Raw genomic sequence first — 19424 nt, forward strand, 5'->3', positions numbered from 1 at the left:
TAATCCACTAATTACTGATGGGCATTTAGGTTGCTTCCAGCACTTGGCTATTGTAAATTGTGCTGCTATGAACATGGGGGTGCATAGGTTCTGATGTTAATATTTATATCTATTTCATTTACATTACATTGTACCCTTTCCCTACAGTTTAGGAATCTATGGTTATTATTATCAGAAGAAGTTGGCTTTTTTTTTAATGACCTCATGTTATAGCATGCAATAAACATATTTATTTCTCAGGTTCCTTTTTCACCTTCCCAAGCAACAATAACCTTGTTTGAAATTAAATGAACCATTTTAATTAATGTTATTCATGATAATGAGTTAATACTCTGTTTGAATTTCACAAATGATCTTGTATTTCACATATCTTGCATTTTGCAATAAAGACTCAAGATCAGCCTATGTTTTTCTATACTGAATTAAACTAGAATTAGAAAATTCGCTAGAACACTAGTTATTGGACATTAACCACAAAAAAATAGAGAGTATCCATGTAGTCAGGCTTTCCTTACTCAATCTTTCCATATCTCCACATGTGTGTCTGTTTATAGTTTTGCCTCATGATTAATTGCAGCAGTAAAAGAATGGCAGTTTGCATTAGGTCATAAAGAACCAGAGAGGTCTGAAGGAAACAGAATATGATCCATGGCTACAAAGGCTCTTAGATGATATTAAATATTGCCAAGTAATACTGCTGCATTAATATCACAAAAAATATCGGTAAAACTATTAGTATATAGCAAAAATCTAAATTTAAGTTTTACTGCGTGTGTGTGTTAAATGAGGTATGCATTTGGTGTGTGTGTGTTTATACTTGGTGTCCTATGTGTATGTGCAATAGCTCTGTGTGGTATCTTTGAATGTGTACATGGTGTCTGCATATGTGTGTGACATCTGTATGTATGCATGGTATTTGTGAGATATGTGTGGTGACTGTGTGAGTGTGCATTGCATGTGTATGCACAGTGTCTCTTGGTGTCTATATGCATGTGTGATGTGTGTGTACAGGAGAGACACTCAGGAGGACAAAGAAACAGAAATGAGAGAGAAAAGGAAAGAAGATGGATGGTAGGAAGCCATTTTCCTTCATTCAGAGCTGATCTCTCCCATGGTATCAGCAAGCTTTTATGACTATAGGTAAAGAAAAATAGACAATTCACAACCAGCACATGTCACCTAAGCAAGTGTTCTGATAATAAAGCAAGTTCTGGAACCCCAATCCAGAGCAGCCTTCATGCCTCCACTATGGCTGCACGGTCACAGGTTCTAATGAGTGGTTTGATATTTTAAAATTTAATTTTATAGTGACATGTATATGAGAAGGTATAGATAACAGAAGGGTTGGGTCTTTAAAACCATTAAATTCCACTGAGTATAAACAAAAAGGAATTCTCTCAGTACCTCTTGTAGTTCTCAGAAAAAAACAAAATCAATGAAATACATTTCACAAGATGAGAAGCAGGTTTTTTACTGAACTACCTTTATCAACTTTTAAATTAATATTTTATGTGATAAGGAGTGTCCTCTCCTCTCCGCTACTCAAAAGATCAGCTGCCAGCTCGAAGTACAGCCTGAAGGTACAGGAATTTTCCCTGGCCATTATCTATCAAAGTTTTCTCTTATAGCAGTAGCTATAAACTGGCAGATGTGGAGCAAAATAAATTTAATTCATATTTTTTCCCTCTTACCTGCATATCCCTCTAGAGAAAATAGCCTGCGTATCAGTAAATCCAAGTTGAAAAATGTCTATTGTTTCAACAGCCTCCTTAACAAATCCAAGTAGAGAAAAATAATAATAATTTCATAGCACTTAGCCCTGCACTGTCCCAGGGACCTACCCTGAAGGGCCTTCAGAGGGGACCATGAGTTTTCATCTCTGGGCTGAAGTGGGCCAAAGCAGATCAAGTGTCTTCCAAAGTTTCCATCCTAAGGATCACACTCCTGCACTCTGTTCACATCATAAGCCAGGCTGCTGGGTGTGTTTGCCACTCTTTTCAAATCTATAGGCTTGAAACTTCCTTCCCCAAATCCCTGACTGCCTGACCAAAGATTACTTAGGTCCACTCAATATTTTCTTATGAAGACAAAATATAAACACAAAAGGAAAAAATTGCAGAATTCAAAATTTATTTTGTTTTCTCAACCTTCAAGGTATCACCAAAAATGAGGTTGACTTGGGGAAATAATAAAAAAAAAATGTTTTTGGAAATAAATGTACTGATGGTTCCCTAGAACTTATTTGTCTTTCCTAATGGAAACTTTGTATCTCTTGAATAGTAACTCTCCCTTTCCTCTCCCCCTCAACCCATCAACCACCATTCTCGTCTATGTTTTTATGAGTTTGAGTAGTTCAGATACCTCATCTAAGTGGAATCAGGCAGTATTTTTCCTTTTGTGACTGTCTTATTTCACTTAACATAATGTCCTCCAGGTTCATCCATGTTATCACATAAGGCAGGATTTCCTTCCTTTTAATGCTGAATAATACTACATTTATATATCTTCTGTATCACTTCATCCTTTGATAGACATTTAACTTTTTCCTATATCTTGGCTATTGTGAATAGTGCTGCAATGAAGGTGGGATTGCATATATTTCTTCAAAATGCTGGTTTCAATGTTTTTAGATATTTACCCAGAAGTGAGATTGACGGATCATATGATAGTTCTATTTTTTTGAGGAATCTCTACACTGTTTTCCAGAGTGACCACACCAATTTACACTCCCACCAACATTGTACAAGGGTTCACATTTCTCCACATCCTTGCCAACAGTTATCTTTTCTTATAATAGCCTTCCTATCCATTGTGAGGTGATATCTAATCATGGTTTGAACTGCATTTTCTGGATGACTAGTGAGATTGGATATCTTTTTTAGATATGGTTGGACATTTGTATGTCTTCTCTGAAGAAATGTCTATTTAAGCCATTTGCCCATTTTTAACTGGGTTATTTGTTGGGTTTTTTAAATTGAATTTTAGGAGTTTCTTATATATTAAGGGGCATATTAACTAACCCCTTATCATATGTATGATCTCCAAATATTTTATCCCATTCTGTAGGTTGCCTTTTCACTCTGTGATTGTTCTCTCCACTGTGCAGAAGGGTTTTTTTTGCTTGTTTGTTTGTTGTCATCCCACTTGCCTGTTTTTGCCTTTGTTGCTTATGCTTTTGGTGTCACAGCGTTCTTACTTTAGGCTGGACTGCCTTAAGCCATATTACTGCTTCAAACGCCTTCTTCATTAAAGCTCTTGTTGTATATTGCTCAGTTGTATGTTTCTCATTTATACTACCAGAGGCAATGACAGGTCCTCCCAGTGGCATCAATTACTATATTTTCAATGTAACAAGAATATAATAGTTTTTCATTCCTATTTCACTTTACACATGATGACTGCTAGAGACCATACACATTTTCTCTCCAGTGGTATTTTCTTATCCAGTCTCATCCTTGTAAATTGTTTTTCTTAGACAATTTACTTTAACAAATTTGTTTTTATTGACATTTATTGTTTTTTATATAGTGAAGACATTAACTCTTCATTACATATACATGCATATTCTCATTGTTTTACCCAGTTTTTTATTTGCCTCTTATTTTAGGGTTTTAATTTTTCTTACATAAAAGGTTTTCTGTTTTTGATAAAATCCATTAAATTTTCTGTGTAATTTCTTTTATCAATTTAAACTAAGAGAGTACATATATACAGATATCATTTATTTTTGCATGTATTATTCAAATTTTTTATAGCTTTGATAGTTTTAATCTAACTCTTCAGGATATCTAAATCACTTTTGAAATAGTAAGAATCTACACTAAATTTATAAACATTTTCACCAATTTCCTTAATTAGTTATTAAAAACTCATAAATTCAAGCCCTGGCTGGCATAGCTCAGTGGATTGAGCACGGGCTGTGAACCAAAGTGTCACAGGTTCGATTCCCAGTCAGGGTACGTGCCTGGGTTGCAGGCCATGACCCCCAGCAACCGCACATTGATGCCTCTCTCTCTCTCTCTCTCTCTCTCTCTCTCTCTCTCTCTCTCTCTCTCTCTCTCCCCCTCCCCCTTCCCTCTCTAAAAATAAATAAATAAAATAAAATCTTTAAAAAAACTCATAAATTCTATATTTATTCATGATGCAACTTAATCACCTATTAAATTTGGATGTAAGAGTCTGTTTCCTAACTTTTTCCATTGGCTCTACTTTTGTATCAGAAACACACTTTTAGTTACTATTATTTAATAATATATCCTATGGTAATTATAGTTAATTCTTCTTTTTAAAACTTCTCAGCATATCCTGCCAGTTTATTCTTTCATATAAAATTCAGAAAACTTATGTCCTGCTAAAAAAAATAAATCTTAGTGTATTTAAGAAACTGTATGAAATCTATATATAAAATTAAGAAAAGTTAATATTATAATGTTCATCCTTTCTATGGATATCCATTCTTCCCAGATTTATGTAGAGATTTCATTAAATTTCAATCAAATACATCTAAGATTTTATATACTTTCTTCTATGCTTCTCATACACTTTTTGCTAAGGTTATTTTTCATTATAAAAAATAATTTTATTAACATTCTTTTATAACTACTTTGTGTCAGTATAAGGGAAAAGGCTTTCTTTTTATGTGTTTATTAATATCCAGCCTTTCTAAATGCTAGTTAATTATAGTCATTATTTATTTTGTACTAGGGCTTAATAACTACATAAGCAGTTTGTACATAAACAGTGATAACAGTTGTACCACAGATTTCCAGTGGCATTATTTTATTTGCTTTTTTATTTTATTCCTGGTTTTCACCAATACATTGAGAGCAGAAACTTGTGATTACATCAGATGTATAAGGGATTTCCTAATATTGCTAATTAAAAAAAAAGAATTTGATGAAAAACCTAACAGTTATAACAGCTAGTATGAGGTTCAAAGTAAAACTATTTAATCAGGAGAAAGGGTTTCAAAAATCTTCCCTTTGAGGGAGTGAGGAGGGCTGACAAAATGGTCAAATAAACAATTACATGAGCATCATGTGCACATAACTATTGTTGCAAAATAATTACCATACATAAAATAATCAAAACACCTAAAATTTATTATTAGATTATCTAAAGGATACCTCTTCTCATACCCATTTGAACACATAAATATTCCCAGGAGAAGTAACACATATAATTAAAGTCTGTGTGTGATTTATAAGAGCTGTCTTTTCTCTCAAGCGAAAAATTAAACACATGAGAGGCACTAGATCCCTGAAGCAGAGGGGGTTTAAAAGAGCATGAATAACACCAGAACCTGCCAGACTTCAGTTAAGAGACAATTTTTCCCTTGGGCTGTCATTTTACTCCTTTTCTTCCTAACCCATAACTTCCCCCTCCTCTCCCTTTCCATCATCATCATGCTGCCCAGAAAACACCTAGTTATAGTTTCACTTCTTCTAGGAATAGAAGCTATAGCTTCAAGATGCCACCTAATATCAAGGCCTCAATTTTCTATAAATCAAATATTTGGACAAAATGATCACTTTGAAGCTTTATAATTTATAAGTGTTGAGGTTTAACTGATGTTTTTAAGAGGTAAAGGTGAAATGTTCTACCAACCATATTGATTTTACTGAAAAGTATAATGAAATTTTAATATATACTTTCTTTTTACAACAAAGGAAAACAAAAGTGTTTCACTTTCTAATCCAAAGCAAAAATGAAATGTCCTAAAACTTAACTTCTAACTATGATATGTTGATTTTATTTTTAGACCATCAGACTTCAGAACTGAAATAAAATATACATTGCTCTGTTTTTTCAGGCTGGTTATACGTGGCAGATTGAACACACATTTATCTGTTCTCCTTTGTAAATCCCCATTAACAAACTGTAAAGGGGATTTTTAAAAAAGAAAGAAAAAGAAAAGAGAGCATAAACACAAGCACAAGGAGATGTGGAAAAATGATGGCAGCAGTTAGGGGACGGAGGAATGAATAAGCAAAGCACGAAGGACTTTCAGGATGGTGAAATTACCTTGTATAATACTATAATGGTGGATACTTATCATTATACATCTGTCCAAACCACAGAATGCGCAACACCTACAATGAACGCTAATGTAAACTATGAGCATTGGGTGGTAATGTGTCAAAGAGGTTCATAAGTCCTAACCAATACAGTATTCCAGTGAAGGACATTCATAATAGGGTAGGCTGTGCATATGTGGAACAATGGGATATATGAAACATCTCTGTACTTTCTACCTCATTTTTCTGTGAACATAAAACTGCTCTAAATTTAAAGTCTATTTATTAAATGGCAGCAACATTCAGGAAGATGGAAAGTAGAAGGGATAAATGGATATTTACTTTGTAGATTGGAAAAAGCAGAATACTAAGTTGTCAATGGGAAAAACTAAACAAAAACCTAAATTACAAAGCAAAATCCTCAAAGGTCTCAGAAATAAGCAGCTCTGAAAAATTTTGGTGTTGAAAGTGGAGGTATAGCTAAAACTAGGAAGACTCAAAGTTTAATTAAGAAGGCTCAAACAAGCCGCCCTACTTCACTCAGCGGAGTGGCTGCCACCACTTCACCCATGGAATGCGAACATAAAGATCCTCTGACTAGCACACCAGTACAGTTGAAATGAGGGCTACTCATACTGAAGGAGGATTAAAGGGCTACAATACTGAAGAAGACTAAATGTTAAGCCCTTACATTATTTCCTGACTTGGCTCAGAGAACACTGGCAGGAGACTGGAAGACCTATATCTGCAGAATGTGACCAACCTACACAAAATAAATTAAGATATTAATAATTGAGTAATTCATCAGTGGAACAGCCAAATAAGCCCAGCCTGTTGTGGAGTCCATGATCAACATGCCTACACATGTAATCAGCTTCATAGTGGACCACACTTAAATATTAATTCACAGCCAAGAACCAATAGAAATTGGAAATAGGATTCTTAGTTTTAGGAGACAGACAAAACAAAAAAAGATTTTAAAAAGTTGAAGGATGTAAATCCCATTCAAGGTTAAAAAAACATTTTTAAATTTCATCATCAATTTTAAAAGAAATGAGATTTTTACATGAATGAAGCATGAGCATAATATTGCAGGGAAGTAACTTTCAGAAAATAAAACAAAGGAGCTTTGAGAAATTTTAAATTATAGTAGGAATGAAAACTCAATAGAATGATTCACTGATAAAGATGAGGAAGACAAGGATATCTCTCAGTAAGTAAAACAAAAAGACAAAGACATGAAAAATAGGAATGAAAAGATAAGAATATTAAAAGCTAAGCCCAGAGGTCCAACAGACCTCTTTCCAAAAAGAATGAACAGAGAAAGTAGAAAATTTTCCAAAATTGAAGGATATGTTTTCACATTGAAAGAATTCATGAGAACCCATAACAGTGGATAAAAAATAAACCTACTCTAAGGCACATCACCAGAAAATATGAGAATTCTGAGACAGAGACTGCTCTTAAACTTCCAGAAGTTAATGAAAATCAGTTTACACATGAAGGATCAAGAATCAAATTGGATCACACTTCTCAATAGCAACACTGGAAGCTTGGTCGACAGTGTCTTCAAAATTGTAAGATAAAATTATTTGCAACCTAGAATTCTGTATCTAATCAATATATCAATGAAGGATGAGTTGAGAATAAAGGCATTTTCAAACATCTCAAAAATTTGTCTACTAATTATTTCTATTCAAGAAACCACTGGATGAGTAAACCACGAAAGATGAAGACATGGGGCGTTAAGAAAGGGATCCAATCAACCAGAACTTGGAAAAAATTCCCATAATGACAGAGAGGAGAGAGCTAAAGTATTAGCTTTGCAGAAGGCCTACAGAGCAACTAGTCTAGATAAGAGCATGTCAAAAATTTCATTTGGGGATGATTTGGGAAATATAATGGAGTAGGAAGCACCAAGAATCTAAACCACACCCAGATAAAAATTACACTGGCAGAATCAAATAATGTAACTATTTTTAAATTCTAGAGCCTATTGAAGACTGTCACTTTAGGAGGAAGACTTGGACAGTGAGTTGAAATCAATTTCAGTCCATTTCAATTTCATCTCTTACTTTTACAGAAGCTACCCACTCCCATCCTCCTTCCCATGGGAGGCAGCTGTGCACTTGCTCCTGGACCACCCTGCACACAGCTTGTGGGAGATGGAGTAAGCAATAAGAACCCTTTCCTCCAAATATAGGGAACATGTATTCATTACTATTGATTCCAGAAAAATAAAAAGAATTACAAGGGATACTATGAGCAAATGCACATCAAAAATTGGATAAACTAGATGAAACAAACAAATTCCTAGAAAAACAAAATCTACCAAGGCTAAATCACAATGACATAAAAAAGCAAATAGACCTATAACTATTAGGAAACTGAATCAATAATCAAACATCTCCTGACAAAGAGGAGGATTCAAGATGTCAGTGGAGTAACTGGAATGTACATTCATCTCCTCCCAAGACCAAACTGGTCCATAACAACTAAAATATAGAACAATCAACCTGAATACAACTGATGGCTAGCTGAAAAAAAGTCTTATAAAGCAAGGATTTGCAGAAGCTACATTGAGACTGGTAGGAAGAATGGAATGGTGAAAAGGGATGGCCCTGCTCCTGCTGAAGCAACTAAGAATCTGTAAGGATATCTCAGCTGCAAAGATTCACACTGAGGAGCTTGAAGTCTCAACCCTATGTGAGACCCTAGAGGCAAGAGCACCAGAGATGGGAAGAGGTGTCCACACAACATCTGACTATGCAAATCAATGGGGAGCCTGTCCACAAGGGAGACACCAGAGTCTGCTTGGGATACAGGTGCCCTCTTAAAGGACCAGGACTCAAAATCTCATTCTCCACCACTCATCCTGGGCCCTAGCAGAGGAAAGGTGGAACGGAGTTGAGTCATATGAGAAGACATGGAGGTTTGTGCTCTGGGGAGAGAGCTGAAGGAAAAGGTACCAGGATACCTGTGCTGAGTCACTCTCTCAAACCACAGATGCCATACTTCTTGGGAGGAGCACTCCCCTCCAAATGGTATCAGCTGGGGGACTGCAATGGCCCCCCCTTCTGGACTCCTTGTACCTAACCCTTGTACCTGACCCTACTGAGTCAGCTGCCTGGGCTGGAGTGTAGCGGTCTCAGAAAACTCAGGGGATATCAGTGACTGAGTTTTCTGACTTTAGTGCAAAAGTTATTACCCCCACTTTCTTGTGAACCTGACTGGCACTACCCCCTCATGGGAGATCTGCTAGCCCCACTCTCCAGGCTCTCAAGGACCCCACACTCCCAGCTCCTAGAGACTCTGCCCTGCCAAGGTCTGGGCAGAATCCTGGACAGACTGAGTTGTGTGGCTCTGGGGTCAGGGCCACTCCCCTCATTTCCCACAGACTGACCAGCCCCTTCTCCTCACAGGAGACCCACAGGCACGTCCTTTCTACTCCTGGCATCCCTGTCCTGCTGAGATCAAGTTCCTGGCAGAATCTGAAACAGGCTGAGTTGTGTGGCTCTAAAACAGGGTCCATTTTTTATTTGCATACCTGACCAGTACAGAACCCTCCCTTCACATGGCCAAATCTTGGTCTGTTTGGGTCTGATAAACTCTGATGGCCTCAGCCTGACAACTCCTAGAGACCCCACCCAACCACAAAGTGTGCGAGCATCCAGTGAGTGGCAGGTAGATTTAATAAACCCTGGGACATTCGCTGAGTGACCTCAAACCCAGCACTGGCACTGAGTTTGAACTGGCGTCAATCTGGTGAACACCGCTCTCCCTACCTGGTGACTCACTGAGAATCTATTTCATGCAATTGACGTATCACCAGAGGCTCTTCCAGTGACTGCGTCTAAGAGGCAACACACAGGCAAAGGTAGGCAGAGGCAGAATCAGGGTGCCTTGGGCCTTTTCTGAACTACCCCTGGGGTCAGTGTTGATGGAACCCAGGCTTGGTTCACAGTCTGGTCCTTCCCACACACACCCTGGCCCCACAGAGGCAGCCACAAACTGTGAATTGCTTTGTAGCTCCAGATAGGTTGTCCGGCCCCGTCACAGGCAGTATCTGGGATTGACTGCCCCAGAGTGCCTCCCAGGAGGCCCCTGAAAATTACACTCAGTGACCAGCTTCTGACAACATCAGAGCAGGATCCATTTAGCTTCACAAGAAGCATATCCAATGGCAGATCTAGGCAGACATCAGACCCTATTTAGGCAAGTTTTTGCTTTACATGGTCAGCACCTGCACAGCAGCTCATACACTGTGGCCAGGTTCAATCCTCATAGTCATCTAGCCTGTGGATTGAACACTCTCATGAACAGACCAATAGAATCAAGACACAATTATAAAAGGAAGGCTTACATAACCCAAACACAAGACATTCCTGGAGACACAGCTCTGATGACCAAGCAGACTGCACCACTGAGTCCCACAAGACGCCTGCTACATAAGGCCACACTACCAAGACTGGGAGTCATAGTAGATCTATCTAATACATAGAAACAAACACAAAGAGTAGGCCAAAGCAAGGAGACAAAGACACATGCTCCAAATGAAAGAACAGGAGAAATTTCCACAAAAAGAACTAAATGAAATGGATATAAGCAATTTTATCAGATACAGAGTTCAAAAATGGCTAAAAGGATGCTCAGGGAACTTAGAACTAAAACAGCATGAAAAAGGACATAGAAACCATAAAAAATAAGAAATAAAGAATACACTACAAGGAATGAACACTAAGTTGGATGAAGCAGAAAATCAGATCAATGATTTGGAAGACAAGGTAGAAAAATCACCTAATCAGAGCAGCAAAATAATAATAATTTTTTTTAATTAAAATAGTTTAAGGGACCTTTGGGACAACATAAAGAGTAACAACATTTGCACCATGGAAGTACCAGAAAGAGAAGGCAGAGAACAAGAAATCAAGAATATATCTAAAGAAATAATGACCAAAAACTTCCCTAACCTGGGTGAAGGAAAAAGACACACACAAGTCCAGGAAGTGCAGAGAGTTTCAAACAAGGTTAAACCAAGGAAGCCCACCCCAAGAAACACCATAATTAAAATGGTCATTGGAAGGGCCACAATGAACGCCGGGAAAGCAGCAGCACAGGAACTAAGACAGAGGCCCACAGAAAGCTTATAAAGGACCTTGAAGAAATCCACAAATGTGGAATGAAAAACTTCTATACCACCCGGGGTTAATGAAGCCAATTTATTGACTTCGCAAGGGCTCATTACTCCTGACAACACTCCATGTGATAAGAGGACCTTCAGAGCTGAAATCACCTTTCCAACAATATACCCATTCAAACCACCAGAGGTCACATTTAAAAGAGAGGAAGTATGTCTGCCAGTAATTGGTGCTGAAAAATGAAAGCTAGCAACAAAAAACAACCAAATAATCCAGTCCCTCACAGCACTGGTGAATGATCCCCAACCCAAGAACCACCTTTGGAGTGACCTAACTGAAGAATACTCTAAGGTCCATAAAAAAATTCCATAAGAATGATGAAGAGTTTAAAAAGAAATATGGGAAAAAGCAACATGTGGACTAAAATCTGCCTCAATTTATTCCAGCAATGTGAACAGTGCATTCACTGTTCCCTTTTCTGAGCCCTCCTCCTCATCCTCGCACAGCCATGGAGCTAAAAGGCTGGTGCCATATTTGAGACTCCATCAACCTAGCTAACACTGTTTGACCCACCTTAGATATCCCCAGAGACTCCACCCCACCCAATTTACTGACCCACCCAAGCTTCTTTTCCATTTGAATAACTGATCTAGGCTTGTGCTCCACAGCTTCTTAAATCCTATCAAACAAGCAACAGCTGGCCTCGCTGAGCTCCGGGCTGGGCACTAGCAGCAGCAAAATTAGTTTCACAGATTGGCTTCACCTGAAAATCTCTAAGCGCAGCACAAGTAGCAGCATTCTCAGATTGCTTTACAGCTCAGGAAGGGTAACTCCAGGCAAAAAACAGGTGGGGGCTGACCTTGGCCTACACCACCTGGGAAACCCTAGGGCCAGTGCACCCAGTGAACAGCTAGCTACAGACCACTTTGGAGAACCACCACCCTGGCCCTGCATAGCTGATCCTCCACAGAGGGCAGAGGTTGGTGGTTATTGATCACAGCCAGTCCTTGCAGCTGACTGGCCTGGGCAAATCCCTCCCATTGATCTGCTAACAGCAACCAAGGCTCAATTACATGATGCGGGTGTACTCTCAGCCCACTCAAAGGGCACACCTAGAATACCCAGTTTGGGTAATAGGGGAGGCTGTGTCACTGGACCCTACAGGACACCTACTACATTAGGTCACACTACAAGACATGGAGTCAAAGCAACTCTACCTAATGCACAGAAATAAACACAGGGAGCTGCCAAAATGAGGAGGTAAAGAAGCATGGCCCAAATGAAAGAACAGATCAAAACTCCAGAAAAAGAACTAAATGAAAAGATAAGCAAACTATCAGATGCAGAGTTCAAAACACTGGTTATAAGGATGCTCAAGGAACTTAGTGAGGACCTCAGGAGCATAAAAAGGATCAACTCAGAAATGAAGGAGTCACTAATTAGAATAAAGAACAATTTACAAGGAAACAAAAGTAGAGTAGATGAAGCCAAAAATCAAATCAATGATTTGGAACATGAGGAAGCAAAAAAAATAACCAATCAGAACAACAAAAAGAAAAAAGAATCCAAAAACATGAGGGTAGTATAAGCAGCCTCTGGGACAACTTCAAAAGGTCCAACATTTGCATAATAGGTATGCCAGAAGTAGAAAAGAAAGGGCAAGGAATTGGAAATCTAGTTGGAAAAATAATGAAAGAAAACTTCCCTAATTTTGTGAAGGAAATAGACATGCACATCTGAGAAGCACAGAGTCCCTATCAACTTGGACCCAAAGAGGACCATACCAAGATACATCATAATTAAAATGCCAAGGGTTAAAGAAAAAAGAGAATCTTAAAAGCAGCAAGAGAAAAGGAGACAGTTACCTACAAAGGGGTTTCCATAAGACTGTCAACTAATTTCTCGAAAGAAGGGTCTGGCAAGAAATACTCAAAGTGATGAAAATCAAGTACCTACAACTAAGATCACTCTATCCAGCAAAGTTATCATATAGAATGGAAGGGCAGGTAAACTGCTTCCTAGAGAAGGTAAAGCCAAAGGAATTTATCATCGCTAAGTCGTTATTGCATGAAATGTTAAAGGGATTTATTTAAGTAAAAGAAGAAGATCAAAACTATCAACATGAAAATGACAACAAACTCATAACTATCAACGACTGAATCTAAAAGTTAAAAACAAAAACAAACTAAGCAAACAACTGGAACAGGAACAGAATCATAGGTATGGTGATCATTTGGAGGGTTATCAGCTGGGAGGAGGAAGGGGGAGAAAGGAGGAAACGTTTCAAGGATCCAGAAGCATAATGGTAGGACCAAAATAGACAGGGGGATGTTAAGAATAATATAGGAAAGGGAGAAGCCAAAGAAGTTACACGTATGACCCATGGACATAAACTAAGGGGGGATTATGGAGGGAAGGAGGGCACCGGGTGGAGGGGGGCAAAGGGAAAAAAATTGAGACAACTGTAACAGCATAATCAATAAAATGTACTTTAAAAAATTTAAGATGTTCTAGTTCAGTTTATTTGTTTTTAAAACCACAGCTTCAATCTACTCTAAAATAATGGTTTCTTTTCTTGTCCAAATTTATTCAAAATTTTCGATTTACATTTAGACCTTAAGGTTTAAAGTAAAAGGTTGTGGTTCCCTTTCTTCCCCTGCTCTTGCCACTCCCACTTTCTTGAATTCAGTTTCTCTCTCATTCACTCACTTCCCCAGGCCCAGATCCTCCACAGAAGAGAAGAGACAGCTCTGTCCAGTCTCATGGCTTCTTTTATCCCATGTTGCACTGCCTGGTGTGGGAGTTCATTCAATTCTGTTTTGAATTTATAACATTCTTTTTTTAATTTTTTGAAAACAAACAAATACTACCACCACCACCATCATCATCATTACCACCACTATCACTCCCCTCCAAAAACAAAAAAAAAAAGCTGTGAAAAGAGAGGCCAAGCTTTTATGTAAAAATCTGGCCAGTGTTACCACAATAGCATTGATTTAATGGCAACCCTGATATTTGTGTGTGTGTGTGACTGAACTCCACCCTGGCCCAGCCTGCTTGAGGAAACCCTGCGATATTATGTCTGTGGCCATGCAAGGGAGGGCCTGCCAGCCAGAGGACACTGTGCATTTGGGTAAGGAATTTCTCATCAAAGAGGATCCTGAGGTCAAAGTTAGGCTCTCCACCTTACAGCCATTTCAGAAAGTGCGTGGATCATCACAGACAATGCTAACGCCATAATGTCCATTTGAAATTCCATGCTCACCCATCAGCAATCTGCATTCTACTGTGCTACAGAGCTCACTCTCCAACTCCTCAGTGCGCCAGCCCTACCTCAGCCCTCCCTCTGCATGTTTTGAAATTTTGTGGGACTGGAATTGGCAGGACTCAGCTATTACTGGCACCACATGATGATATTAATAGATGCAGAAAGAGCATTTGATAAAATCCAGAACCATTTATAACGAAAACTCTCAGCAAAGTGGGAACAGAGGGAAAATACCTAAACACAATAAAAACCATACATGACAAACCCACAATCAATATCATACCAAATGGGCAAAATTAAAGGCATTTTCCTTAAGATCAGGAACAAGACAGGGATATCCTCTTTTACCACTCCTATTCAACAAAGTACTGGAAGTCCAAGCCACAGCAGTCAGACAACAAAAAATAAAGGCATCCAAGTTGGAAAGGAAGAAGTAAAACTGTCATTATTTGCTGATAACATGATACTGTATACAGAGAACCCTAAAGATTCCCCCATAACTAATAGAACTAATAAATGAACTAAGTAGTGTACAAAATAAATATTCAGAAATCAATTACATTTTTATATACCAATATTGAACTATGAGAAAGGGAAACTAACAAAACAATCCCACTTACAACTGCATCAAAAATAAATACCTAGGAGCCCTGGCTGGCATGGCTCAGTGGATTGAGCGCGGGCTGGGAACCAAAGTGTCCCAGGTTCGATTCCCAGCCAGGGTACATGCCTGGGTTGCAGGCCATAACCCCCAGCAACCGCACATTGATGTTTCTCTCTCTCTCTCTCTCTCTCTCTCTCTCTCTCTCTCTCTCTCTCCCCCTCCCTTCCCTCTCTAAAAATAAATAAATAAAATCTTAAAAATAAATAAATAAATAAATAAATACCTAGGAATAAATTTAGGTGTTAAAAGAGCTGTACATGGAAAATTACAAGACATTGAAGAAAGAAATTAAAAAAGGAACAAGTAAATGGTGGCATATACCATGCTCATAGATAGGAAGAATTAACATCATTATATTGTCCTTACTACCCACAACAATCTATAGATTCAATGCAACTCCTATCAAAATACCAATGTTCTATGACATTTTTTATAGAACTATAACAAATAATAAAAATATTTAGGTGGAACCACAAAAGATCTCAAACATAGAAATCTTGAGAAAGATAACAAAGTTGGTGGTGTATAGTTTGATACTACTTAATATCAAACTATACTACAAGGCCATAGTAATCTAAATAGCATAGTACTGGCATAAACACAGACATAAATCAATGGAACAGAATAGAGAGCCCAGATATAAACCCATGACTACATGCTCAGTTAATATATGACAAAGAAGGCAAGAACATACAGTGGAATAAAGACAGTCTATTCAAAAAATAGTATTGGGAAAAATAGACAGATAACATGCAAAAAAAATGAAACTAGGCCACCTTCTTACACCATATTCAAGAATAAATTCAAAATTGATATTTTAAAAGTGTGTAGCAGCTGAGTCCCAAGGTCAATTATGCACCCTATAGTTGGACATCTGTGAGGTGCATTCACATGGTTGCCATAGTCTCAAAGGAGATACTGGGGAAGGACAAGTGGACACAGAGAATCTTCATTTTGTAAGGACTACCCAGGCTGCAACATGGAAAATGAACTGGAGGAGGAAGCACTAGTAGCAAGTCTACCATGTAGTAGGCCAAAGACAAAAAATAGATTACAGATTCAGTATATGCAAAGACATAAGTACTTTAAATACTTAAATGAGTATTTTAAATACTACATAGTATTTTTTAGTATCCCTGTTTAAAAGTTTTTCACAGTCAAGACTTTCATGTTACCTTAAAACACAATATCTTTGAAAAGCATTTAACTCCTCAACCCATTAAGAAATTCTCTTATTAGTTTCATAATAATATTTATTTCCCAGTGGGTTTAATGATCATACATGTTCAATTATCAGAAAAGGGTAATAACAGTAATCAAAAGAAGCATCTAATCTACCTCAGAAAGGCCAAAGTGGCTTCCAGTCTATTCCAGACTCTCTCTCTCTCTCTCTCTCTCTCTCTCTCTCTCTCTCTCTCTCTCTCTCTCTGTGTCTCTCTCACTGAGATTGGGAATTGTGCTGCTGTATAAAGCTGTGTTTGCTTATTTGTTTCCATTTCAGGGCTTAAATAAGAGCTTGCTGGTAAAGTCCTTAGACATGCATGAGGCCATGGGACTGAGCTTGTTTGACAATCTGTTGATTCAGTTCTTCAGCTGTGACATATCATGTCTGTAATAACCACTGCTTTGTGTTCTATAACACAAAACATCAGGATAATATCTGGGTTTTTTTTGTTTATTTTCTGAGAATCACTTATGGAAAAAAAGGAAGATATTTCATTATTTTGGTACTTTTTCCTGACAGCTGTAAAAAAAAAAAAAAAGACTTCAGCATCCTGCCCTGTAAACTTTGTATAATATCACATTTCCATTTACCTTAAATTGAAATTTCACAGGCTTGATTTACAGTTATCTGCTCTATTCTAAAGTACTCTAAATAGCCAAGATGTTCTCTGAGGTTTTTTTCCACAGGAGAAATAAATATAATTGATACATAATAAATTTACTTTCCTGAAAAATTGCTACTTTGTTCACTATTTTTCCATAACCTCTTCTCTATTTTTTCAGTTCTGCATATAATTTTATTGAGATAAATATTTAATTACAATGTCATCAGGAATAAAGTAGATCTACTATTTGACATGAACAAGATAGACCTACTAGTTTATTTGATACTGTTCAATGCATTCATTCTCACGCCAGATTCAGCTTTTCAGACTTACATTCTATAATTAATCTACTGTGTCCAATGCTCTCTCAAAAGTATGTTTTCCTGATTTTTATTAACATCACTAAAAAAATCCATCCAACTCTTCCTTCACTGAAGATTACTAATGTTAGGATCCTTTATACTCTCAATATTTCAGTAAGCAGACTCTCTATTCTTTCCTAATTAACTTGCTGACCCCAGTGTCCTATGCCTCACCTATTCAATTTAAAACAAAGATGTACTCAACCTCCACTCATGCATGAAAATATCAGAGCATCATTTCCAAATGACCTGCAACTTTATTCCAGCATTACCTTTCAGTAATAGGAACAAAGTAATTGGAAAACACATATTTCTTATTACTGAATAGCAGGTCTCTTCTATGGTCTCACAAGGCAAAGACAAAGTCTGTAAAGCAAAGAACCGCTTGCAAGCGGCTAAAACCAGAACATTCATTATTTCTTTTTGAGAAGAATCACGTTAGTAGTGAAAAATGTTGTTCACATCTGCTATGAAGGCATTTAAAATATTCTCTCAGTTGTTACCTTGGTAACAACAAGGTGCTTCAGTTTTTGCTCCAAAAACTGAAGCAATTCTTACTAGTATCTGTTCACTCAAATGTTGAGCAGTGTAGACAACCACAGTGGAATAAACTACAAGAAATTTTCAAAATTTCCAAACTATCTGCCATCGTAAGCACTTAAATTTTTGCTCATGCACAATGTCGGCAGTTAGCCTAGTTGTTTTCCTTTTTTACTATGCTGCCTAATTCCTTATGAAAGCCTTCTCATGACTAATCCTTATCTCCTCCCTCCTGTGTATCCTTTGTGCATTGACTAAATCAGAATAGCAGAGCATATATCCTAATAGTTCTTTGGGGTTTTTTGCTATTATTCTTTATCTCCTAACCAAGATACAGGCCTCTGGAGGTTCTACACCTATAGATAGGTTAAAGAGTTCCAGTGTTTTAGAAATCTTTCAGTTGGAAGTAAGGGGGAAATATCTTAAATTGGAGTATACCAAAATGTTTTTACTATTCATGTAAAAGAAAAGTTTACACTAAGTAGTGACTTCGGGAATGACTTTATTCAGAACTCATATGAAATCACCTACTTTCTTTGTTTCCTCTGAGTTAAGTCCATTCTTGGGCTTCAGTGGTCCCTGCAATTTCAGGTTCCCATAACCAACACATGAAAACAAGTTTATATTCAGTCTTCTTGTTTGAAACCAAATTGGTGGCATTGACTGACTTAGCTTAGGTAAGGGCTCCAATTCTGGAGCCCAGGGGTAAAGGTAGTTTCAACCCAAAGCTTGCAGGCCAAGAAGAAATGCACAGTAAACTCCAGACAAAATTGTGGTAGGAGGTACATAGACAAGGTAAGACAAAACCAGTCTACAGCCACCTGTGGTAGTATAGCACCCACTTTTGACTTCCAGGTGATTTATTATCTTTCCTAGTGATAAGTTTAGTCAGAATAGTAATCCTCTTTGAGAGTCTGTGTTATTCTGCCACGGTGTCCCTTAATGGCAAACATATTCTACAAAACTATCAAATGAAATTCTTATTTTTTCTTTGTGAGACAATTTCCAAGTATGTGCAACATAAAAATAAATGATATGCTAGTAGTGTATTTAGACTTTCTGTGTCTGTCACTATGTTTTTCTAAAGCTCAAAAATCATATAATCTTTTAATTATCAGTTTTTTGATAAATGAACAACCAAAACACAATAGATAACTACCTCCCATCAATTTAAAGACCAATTCTTTGTATTAGTTGTCTCCAATTGTTATTGGAGGTTCTGAAATATTTCCTTGAGTTAACAGTTCTTGACTCATGATTTTAGTTATTTTTACCTTTTTTAACACAGCACTAAAAGCTCCAAAGAGAAATATGTTAAAAGTCCGTAGTTAATGTCTTCTCTGTGCCTAGGTGCCTTCCTTAAGAGGTTCATTCCTTTTAGCACTTTCAAGAAAGGTAACTATGTTCACCAATGTCAGCCTTTTTCTCTTTTGTAAACACTTGAGAAACATGTGAAATGTCATTCTATCATTTCTTCCCCCTCTTGCTTCCCTTGTAATATTTTGATAGAAAAAAAATCATTTTCCAGAAATACATTTGGAATTATTCATCCATTAAAACTCTATTTTGCATACTGTAAAATATTTTTAAGCAACACCAAGGAGTT

General features: G+C 37.4%; 1 pseudogene; it reads left to right on the top strand.

The window, feature by feature from the left end:
* Positions 1-7516: 7516 nt before the first annotated feature.
* LOC114506005 lies at positions 7517-11579 on the top strand (annotated as a pseudogene).
* Positions 11580-19424: the final 7845 nt, after the last annotated feature.

The sequence above is a fragment of the Phyllostomus discolor genome, chromosome 9 (genome assembly GCF_004126475.2).
Source record: "Phyllostomus discolor isolate MPI-MPIP mPhyDis1 chromosome 9, mPhyDis1.pri.v3, whole genome shotgun sequence".
NCBI lineage: Eukaryota > Metazoa > Chordata > Mammalia > Chiroptera > Phyllostomidae > Phyllostomus > Phyllostomus discolor.